Below are 10,540 nucleotides of genomic sequence, written 5' to 3'. Positions count from 1 at the left end.
CAGTTGGCATGTGAATGTTGTCTAGTTGTCTCTTAAGTGCTTGACTGTAAATACTAGGGCTTTCTGTGAAACCTTGAGGAGCGCGTGTGAACATATAGCTCCTTCCATTTAAACAAAATCCGAAAAGAAACTGGCTGTCTGGATGAATGGGAACACTAAAAAATGCGTTCTTGAGGTCTATGACAGTAAAGAACATGGCTTCGGAATCAATGGCTGTTAATAGGGAAGAGATATCTGGGACAACTGGGTACTGTGGAATAATACATTTGTTAAGCTCTCGTAAATCAATCACTAATCGATATACTGGGGGTGCATTTGGATCAGTACGTTTCATGACTGGAATGATCGGAGAATTACATACATTGGAGTCAGTTTCTACAACTACTCCTTGAGCCATGAGCTCGTCAATAATCTTGGATAAGGCTGCTACAGCCTCAGGTGGCAATCTGTACTGTCTGATTCGTGGTAACACTACACCTGGTTTGAGAGTCACACGATAGGGTGTGATTTGCATGTAACCTACATCAGTTGGACCTTGCGCCCATAAATGCTGCGGAACATTAGACAGTCTTGAATCAAAATCTCGTAATACATAGTGACCCTTAAAGTCACGTAGGAACAATCGTATTCCCTCTGGGGAACAGCAAATAACTGCACCTAATTCTTTCAGTGTCTTAATGCCTAATAAATTTTCTGGACATGACTTAGTAAGTAACAGATCAGTAGTACGGGACAATGGACCTACTTCTAGAGTAACTGGCTTTGAAATCTCATTAACTATCGGTTTTCCTGAAAATCCAAGGGAAACATTTCTTGAGCCTGAGAGCGGAGCCCCTGGAACTTCGGCGTGACTAATTGTGGTCCTACTTGCCCCTGTATCAATCAAAAACTTTCTGTCTTTCCCTAATACTTGACTGTGAACATAGGGACCTTCTTGATCTACAGGTATCTCGATGAGAGGCAAGCCTACCTCCCTCTCTAGGCTGTTTCATGAATATGGCTGGTACTCTGGATACTCAGACTGTGCATACTGGTACATCTGCGATGTAACGTGCTGTGTTGCAGCAATAGGCTGCGGTGCTGTAACTGTCTGTTGTGCATTCTGTGACTGAGGAATCTGTGAAACTTGTTCTTGTCTAGGCGGACGTGGTCTTTCTTTAGTCTTACCAGTAGCTATGTTATGTTTCAGGACTGCACACTCATTTATAAAATGCCCTGGCTGTTTACAATAATTGCAGTTCCCTTTAACGGGAGCTGCAGGATGACTGGCTTGATTCGGACCCCTCTTCTGACTGTCTTGAGGAACAGATTGTGCAACTAGCACTTTCATTTTCGTATCTTTCATACGTTTTCTTTCGTGTTCTTGCTCTTCCCTGATTCTATTCTGGTGATACTGAAGCATCTGGAGCATCTGGGACGGAGTATTTGCTTGCCAGGTGCTTTCGACTTTCAGAACTCGATTTTTAATTTGTGGACTTGAATTCTCGACTAATTTGGTAACGAAAAGGTGAGGGTATGACTCACTACTTGTCTTGAGACCACTGTTAATACTGAAACATTTTTCAAATCTAGAATAAAAATCACTAATATCTTCTTCTTGTTTCTGTTTACAGGCTGAGATTGCATCCCAGTCTTCTTTTCTCGTTGTCAATAATCTGGGTAAAACTTGAATTAATAATTCTGGTAATTCTTTACATTTATCTCCAAGACCGGTACCTGGTACTCGTGCCTTGTCTTCAGCTTCTAGAACTGCCCAATCGATCTTTTTCTCTCCCACCTCCCATTCTTTTTCCTTTAGCTTTTCATATACCCCTGCGGGCAGCAGAACCTTTAACATTTTAATGATATCTGGGTAAGTGTATTCTCCCATACGGAGCATGTCTTTTAATTCTCGATGGAACCCTGCTGGATCTTTGTCATGACAGGGAATTAATTTCTTCATTTCAAGAAGTTCCATCTTTGATATTGGAGTGTATACAAACACTCGTTGCATTTCGCCACCCGTCCCTCTGACTGGGTGGACTTCTCGTAACGGATTCTGTCTGTCTATATAGAATAATTTACTTTCTGGGGGTGAGACATGAACAAAATGCGGGTTCAGAAACGTTCTATATTTGTGACGCTGTTCTAGAATGACACTAATTAAATCGGTACCTAGACCTCTCCATTTGTACTGGAGTAACTCGTTCAGAACATCATGTAACGGACCTGGATCAGAATGTTGACCCTCATACAGAGTAATGAGGTGCTGGATCATATACATACCCACCAGTCGCTGCTCGGCTGGGGGCATTTTCAGAAACATTTGTGCCACTATTTCGTCTGGAAAAGTGGTAGAATCAGTAATCCATCGGACTGCTGATCGGGCTAGTTCTTGTTCATGCATAGTACTTAATTCACTGTAACCGATTCGTGATTTCAGAATGTGATCGGTAGCTTGAAATACTTGTTCTAGAGAACCTTGTTCTGGTGCTGGATGACGGAAAATAGACTTGTGTTCTAGACGTAAATGGCGATCTGGAAATCTAGATTTTCCTACATACGCTATTCTGGCGGGATTCTCGTCCTCTTCTTCTTCGGGATCAGAGATACTTTCTTTCTCGCTTACTTGTGCTGCTTTACGCTGTTCGTGTATCTTTATTATTTCTTTACGGATTTTCTTGTACATACTTTCCATGGCACCGACGGTCTTGTGCTTACCCTCGGCTATATTATCACTCCACCTTGTCAGGATTCTCATTTCGGCAGAATCTTTAGACGGGTAATCTTGTTCTCTTATTAGACAATTAATCAGAAACTTTAATATCATGAGCTGGATCTCGGCTTTCCTTTGAGACATGGCCTCGCTAATACTCTCTGGATCATCCCCTGTACGGATGAAACGATATATTCTGTCTAGGTCTTCTTTCATATTTGGTAGGGTGACTAGATACTCGGTCACCTTTCTTACGCGGAATGAATATAAAACCATATTATCCTCGCCTGGGACTGGATCATAGCAACATTCGGCAAGGGATTTTCTTATTTCTGCAACAGTCTGATGTCTAGGCGTACGCTGGGACGCTTGTGCGTGTAATTCGGCTAACGTTAAACGCTTGTGTGGCGGCGGGGTTTGAGGAGGACCTCCTCCTGCGGCCCCTAAACTAGAATCATCGACGGACATTCTTCGTGGCGGAGCGGGAAGTTGAAATGCTGGCTGGACCGGGGGTACCGTAGCAGGTACTCCGGTGTCTGGAAGAGCGGGAAGTGCCTGATTTACAGGGACTGGCGGAGCGCGAACAGGATTTGTATATTCTGGGACTGTGTCGTCCAGAGAGGACGAAATAAAAATATCAGCTGCAGTCTGTTTGTGACGTAGCTTGGTCGGAACTAATGGTGGCGGGAAATTACTGGATGCCTCTGGGGTCGCTTTTGGCAAGCCCTCGGCAAGAAGAGGATACATACCCTTAATAAGGGCATGCCTCTGTCTGTCTGACTGTTCGGCTTTGACTTGTTCACCTATCTCGATTAATTCTCTTTCTTGGGCTCGTTCCTGGGATTCTCTACTTAACTCTGACTTTCTGACTTCCTTTTCGGTTCTTCTATGAGCTTCCTTGCGCCATAACTCGATGGCATCTTTCTGTGACTGTCTGGCTTTCTTTTTCCATAATGCTTCCTCTACTCGCATGATACATTCGGCATCCCATGTACCCGATACGGGCCATCTATACTTTTCTTCTAACTGTTTGGTATACTCTACCCATAAATCTAAATACAATATGGCACTTATGCCATGTTTCTGATACATAAAATAACCTGGACTGTCCCTCGGCGGAACAGGAACTGCTGCTTCCAGCAGACCCTTTCTAGTTTTTAACTGACGTAACTTGGAAAATATAGGCATGACTGAACTGTAATCTGGACACAATACAATACACAATAAACACGAAATCACGTCACACTCATACCACAACATTAAAATACATGAAGAACATTATAAATAACAGTTTGAACAGAATATTACCTGGAATACTGAGAGCAGAAATACAAGAATTTTCTCGAGAACGGAACAGACTAGAATTACTGGATGCACTGCTGTAACAGTACGGAACATACCGGTCCCATAAAGGGACGCATCAAGACCCGTATCCACCTAGGTGAACACTTCGTTTGTGAGTCTGGGCACCACCAACCCACGGACCAGGAGTCAATTTAGATTGGTCCTGTCTAGATACTACCCCAGCAATGGTACTCACCGGGCAGCACGGAACGGAAGGCCTCGGACGGGACTGGACTGCTACGACGACGAACTTCGGACTTCGGACTTCAGTTACGGGTGGGCCTCCGGATACCTCGGACCTTGGACTCTCGGCTTGGGCTCTGGTCGGGACTCGCCGCGTTCCTCCACCGTCTCGTTTGGATGCTGGACCGCCTCCTCCGTCTCCTCCGTGGGCCTGAGGGATACTTGGAGCAGAAATATCTGCCAGTGCACGGTATGGTTCCGTCACGACTGCAGAGGGTCAGGGGGTCGGCGTGGCTTCACCGACGCGTGGGGAAAGGGCAAGTCCCTATTCGGGCGCCATTATGTGGTAAATAAATAAATAATACCCTATTTTTGACTAGGCATAAATCATAACAGATAGCTCAATAAAATAAGAGTCAAGATTCGAGGTAGTAGGAGTTTCTGCAGGTTTATTACAGCATAAAGGACAGGATCAGGACAACCTGCATAGGAACAGAATGGCAGGGCTAGAGTGGCCCGGCAGCTGCCGGGGCTGGGTCTGGGATGAGCGCGCTAACTTCTAATAACAATGCATGAGCATTTATACATAGCGTGAACACATAGCATTACATTGCAGTAGGCGTAGCAGTGGGTGGAGCAGAAGGCGTGACGCGTAGCAGTCGCGAAAGATAACAGTAAAAGTGGGTGTAACTGGGCGTATACATAGACATGTGGTGCAAACGTAACAGAATATGTCATGAATGGGGCGGAATCATTGGAGGGGGCTACCTAAGGAGCCGGGACCTCTAACCTAATGGTGCGCGTAAACTGGCAATGACGTATTACTAGGAGAAGCTGGGGGCTATGAACTCTGCGCTAGGAGCAGAGACTAAAGTCTGGAGGGTCGGAGCGACATGTACCTAAACCCTATCTAGTATCTGATGTTTAGGGAACATGTTGATATAAACTAGAAGTCATGAGGGGAAAAACTAACTTGACTCTAAGACTGGACCATGCATTATTCTACATGTAGTGCGTGATGAAGAATATTAAATGACCATTAAATACAGTATTTCTCTAACGTGGAGCCGCATAGGCTAGACAATGACGGAAACTATTGATGCAGTTCAGTAGCTTAGGAATGCAGAGAAGGAGGACTGAACTGATAACTGGAACTATAACATACTTTTGGCAGACTCAGAGGCAGAGCCGAGCTGCACCGGGCACTGCGAGGCAGGAAGTAAGTGAAAGGTCGAGGATACAGGTGGGGGCTGTTTCGCTCCTTAACGAGGCTTCAGGAGACAGGAGCTGAATCTAGGGTCCGGGCCCTGTTGAGGCCTGGAAACGGGGACTTTACAATGGAATAATGTGCACACTGAGAAACGTGGCAACATTACTTTACATAGGCCTGATAATCGTATTATTCACGAGGACTGGAAACTGACATACTAGAGGTGGACACAACTGTAATTGCGTCATTAATCGGACATGGGGAATAACATATGCATATTGGTCATGCATACATAACATATGATGGATGAGGCGTAGGGACACAGAACATGGCAAAATTTACTTTTCCACAATATAATAGACCTACAAACGAAGGCACCCTTGGGATTAAATAGGAATGAAGAATTATCATCTCATTTAGGAGAAACGTAGAATATGAAGAGACAAACCCCTGTCCGAGAATAAATAACACCATACCCTGTGAGAAATGCCGATCCCCGGCTTAATAACTGAGGTAATACTAACAAGGGCGATCTGAAAGAGTAGCGCTGGATGCACTGTCACCAGGACGCTAGAAAAACTTTACATGTAAAAAATTACGACTGTACATAGTGATTCTTGCATTTTATTTATTTATTTAAAATGACTGGAAAAATTGTTTATAATTACAAATGAAATGAATTCTAAACTATATCGCCTTTGAAAATGCATTATAATGAATTATAATCAAACTGTAATAGACAATGTGAATTTTTCCACTCACGGGGTAAAACGGTAGTCCGCTTTCTATGTACATGCCTAGTATGACGAAATGGTTTTAAACATGCCTCCTTCCGTGTCAATGGTAGACACTGACGAAGGAAAACCGAAACGTGTTTGTCTGCTGAGTGTTTTAATTAAACATTGGAATTGAACACTTCTCCCGCGAGTGCCGGATTTTCTTTTGAATGAGAGACGATCGGAGCGGCAATATATATATATATATATATATTCACTGAAAAAACCATAGGTTAGAGACCATATATAGTTAGGAATTAGCATTTAAAAAACCTTGAAAATTCACTGAAAAAACCATAGGTTATAGACCATATATAGTTAGGGATTAGCATTTAAAAAACCTTATTTTACTCACACAAAACCATTGAAATTCCATATATAGTTAGTTGCACTAACTATATATCGCGCACCCGCAATCCACTGCTGATGATGTCACATATTACATCATTCATGACATGGTCAGTGACATCACTGATGACATCACTGATGACATCTCAAATGACATCACTGATGACATCATCCAGTGACTGTGTGTTTCTGTAAAGTTTAAATATGTTTTACATATTGAAGAATGAGTAGATGTAGAAGTGTCTGGATGAAGGATTTAGTAGGTGCGTGACTGACTGTATGAGTGAGTGATTAAATGTGTCTCACTGAGTGCATGGGTTAGTGACTAAACTGTCTTAATTTGTGCATCATTATGTCTGTTGTTCTGTAAACTGCTGCATGTGTTGGTCAGTAGCTATATGAGTAACTATATGGGTTATTGATTGATTGCCCAAGTATTTGTATGGGAGACTGAGTGTGTGTGTGGCTGGCTGGGAGGTGTGTGACTCTGTGCAGATCAATGTGTACTTGTATCAATGATTGTATAAGAGAGTAAGTATGTGTTAGTATATGTTTCAAAATGTAAGGTGCTCTATGTTTAACTGTATAGATTAGAAAATGGAAGTGTGATTGATTATTTACAGGACTGACTAGGTGTGTGAGTAACTCCATGGATGAGTGACAGAGTGTGAGAGTCTGTATAGGTGTATGAGTGCATATGATAGTGTTGTAAAGATGAGTGATTGTATGTATGAATGATTGTATGGGTAAATGAGTGAATGTGTGTGTAAACATAGGAATCACTGAGTGCGTATGTAGTAACTAGTATTGGTGTGTGAATGGTTTCAAAAATTATACTCTGTATTTAACACTGGGTGTAACAGAGGTTATATTAAAGTGTGAGGAGATGCATTGTATTGTCACATGAATGATATCATCAGTGATGTGGTCATTGATGTCAAATGAGATGTCATCAGTGATGTAATCAGTGATGTCATTTGAGATGTCATCAGTGATGTCATTTGAGATGTTATCAGTGATGTCATTTGAGATGTCATCAGTGATGTCATCAGTGATGTCATTTGAGATGTCATCAGTGATGTCATCAGTGATGTCACTGACCATGTCATGAATGATGTAATATGTGACATCATCAGCAGTGGATTGCGGGTGCGCGATATATAGTTAGTGCAACTAACTATATATGGAATTTCAATGGTTTTGTGTGAGTAAAATAAGGTTTTTTAAATGCTAATCCCTAACTATATATGGTCTATAACCTATGGTTTTTTCAGTGAATTTTAAAGGTTTTTTAAATGCTAATTCCTAACTATATATGGTCTCTAACCTATGGTTTTTTCAGTGAATTTCAATGGTTTTTTAATAGCAAATATCATAAGCTGTCGAATGTCAAGTACGTGGTAAGTAAAAACATTTTCGTGTTTATGCACACTGATCTGCTTTGAATGCTGCCCCCCCCTCCCCCTCATTTCTATTACGAGTACTCTCTCTTTGCAGATAGTGAAGGGTAGTTAACGCAGGCCTTTGCCCCCGTTGTAATCCGTCGTGCCTGCTTCTCTCTCCATTTGATTGATTGCTATCCAAGCATTTACTGTTTTAGAATTGGTTCTCTTTGGTTCATTCTCTATTTACAAACAAGCACAGAGTCGCAATACTCTGTTTAGTCTTTGCAGATAGCGAAAAATCGTGTAAAAAAACAAAAGGAATTAAGCAAAATCAGTAGGCCACTAATGGGATCTCTTTTTGACCTCGCTAAAATAGAAACATTAGGAACAACCCCTCATGACAAACACGAAACTATTGAGATGAACTGAACTCCACACCATGATGGCTGCAATACAGCTCGGCTCCGCCACCCACCCCGCCCAAAATAACGATAAACTCTATGCAAATATTACAAATATATACAACACACCAGCAAAGTAACAGGGTAAAACATTTTATTAAACAACTAGTTACATAACTATTTTATACTTTTTGTTGCCCGATCCGGCTAGCTCAATCGATCGAGCATGAAACTCATGCACTCTGATGGTTCAAAGTTTTGAGGAGTGCTTGTAACACTGTCTGAAGCCTATTTGCACTTGCTTCAGCTTCACTATTCTCAAAGTAAAGTGGGGGCTGTTTGAGGACGTGACTGCATTTGTGAACAATGTAATGCGGTGCCACCCTGAACCGCTTGACGGAGGCCCCCGAGGGACGGTGTGATGGCGCGGACTCGGAGGGGGCGCTTGGCTCCGGCTCCCTCCCCAAGTCGTGTTCTCCTGGTGTGGCCTGAGATCGCCCCCGACATAGGTGGCCGGCTCCCGGGATCAAGCAGAACTTTTTGCCTTTTGGTAACTCTTCCATTCTTGACCTTGTCCCACAATCCGTTTCACCTAAAGACACGCTGTAGTGGGGCGCCCCTTTATCATTTCAGTTGCCATTCCACCCGCTTTTGCTACACTGTGCCTCTTCCGCTATTCAGCTGTTTACCGCCCGCTCTTTCGACTACAGCGTCTCGCTCACCATGTAGTTGAGTTGCTCCCGCTCTTGCGGTGCAGCGATAGCCGGCTGCCACAGTACTCTCAAAATGGCGGCCGGCTCTTCAGATTTGGGCGTGGTCCACTAAAATTGCCCTGCGACACCTTGGAACTCGGACGCTTGTCTGCTAGAGATTGGGCTCCATTCTCGAAAGCGTCCCCTCAGCCTTGAAGATTCTACAAAAGTCTTGGGGGCCCCCGACTCCCGCAGGCTTCTGGTGGGGAGCGGCTAGCATTATTGCTCGTGGAATGGCCACGACGGAGCTACGAAATGGTGGTGCTCTCATGCTAACGCCAGCTTCAGTCTGAAACATCCAGAAACACTGTAGACTACCAATTCGATCAGTTCCGGTAGCGCCCCAACGTGACCCGGTAGAGAAGAACTAGCCCTCCCCTCTTTGACTGATGGTTCTTGTTGCCTGTCCCTTCTGTTGTCATTTAACAGAACTATTTAGCCTGCTGAAAGGGGTTGTGTTCCGACCGCTGGTTGATGGAGACATTTTGACTATATTCTGGACCTGCGTTGTCGCGTAATGCGTCATATGACGCGCCGCGTTAGCGCATCCGGAAGTGATCCGGGGCGCGACGCGCAGCGCGTAACGTAAGCATAACAGGTCATGTGACTTGTTAATAAAAATTTTCATTGGTTCATTTTACTTTTCTTATTCTAATGATGAAAGGCTTGGTCATATGACCTAAAAATTACGCTTTTTATTACTTTCGAACATTATTTTTTCTTAAATATATGTTATAATGTTCCAGGCTAATGTACTTTCCCGGAAAATTTACAACTGTCCTGCAAGTAAAATATATTCCTTTTTCGAGAAAAAGGGCGTTTCTTCGTCCCATGACGGAGCCGTTGAGCAAAAGAGGGTCGGCCTGCTGTCTTAGTCGCCGATACGCCTGAATATGAGATTCTTATCGATCACTTTATGTTGCAGGAGTAGAAAACACAACAGCCCTTGACCATTTATCTTTACTGCGTTCCTGCGTATTATACCTTTTACCCTTCATGTAATTGGTCTGCTTTATTTCACTTGCCTTTTACTGATTCTAAAACAGTGACTATTATTAAAAACTTTACCAATGTATATACTACTACCATGTTTTCTTTTAAAAACCTTTATTGTGAAAATGTCATTATACAAATACGGGCCTATAACCACGTGGGCCGGCCACGGAGCAAACTATAATCGTATATGATGAGTAGACATTTACACTGTAGAGGAACGTAACGGGCGGGCCATTAGGTTGCAAGAACTAAAGTGTCTAACAGTTGCGGAATCGGTGGACGTACATTTTATAATTAAAATACGACAGGGCCAGTTACAATAAAATTATCTAGATATACATTTGCGGGCAAGTACCATGGGTGACGTTAATTCGAACTTTCAATAGTACAGTAATCAATAACACATCAGAACTTAATATCAATAGGGATATCGAAATATTCAATCTATTC

This window comes from Lissotriton helveticus, chromosome 6 (genome assembly GCF_964261635.1).
Source record: "Lissotriton helveticus chromosome 6, aLisHel1.1, whole genome shotgun sequence".
NCBI classification, from domain to species: domain Eukaryota; kingdom Metazoa; phylum Chordata; class Amphibia; order Caudata; family Salamandridae; genus Lissotriton; species Lissotriton helveticus.
Note: the sequence above shows the minus strand (reverse complement) of the source record.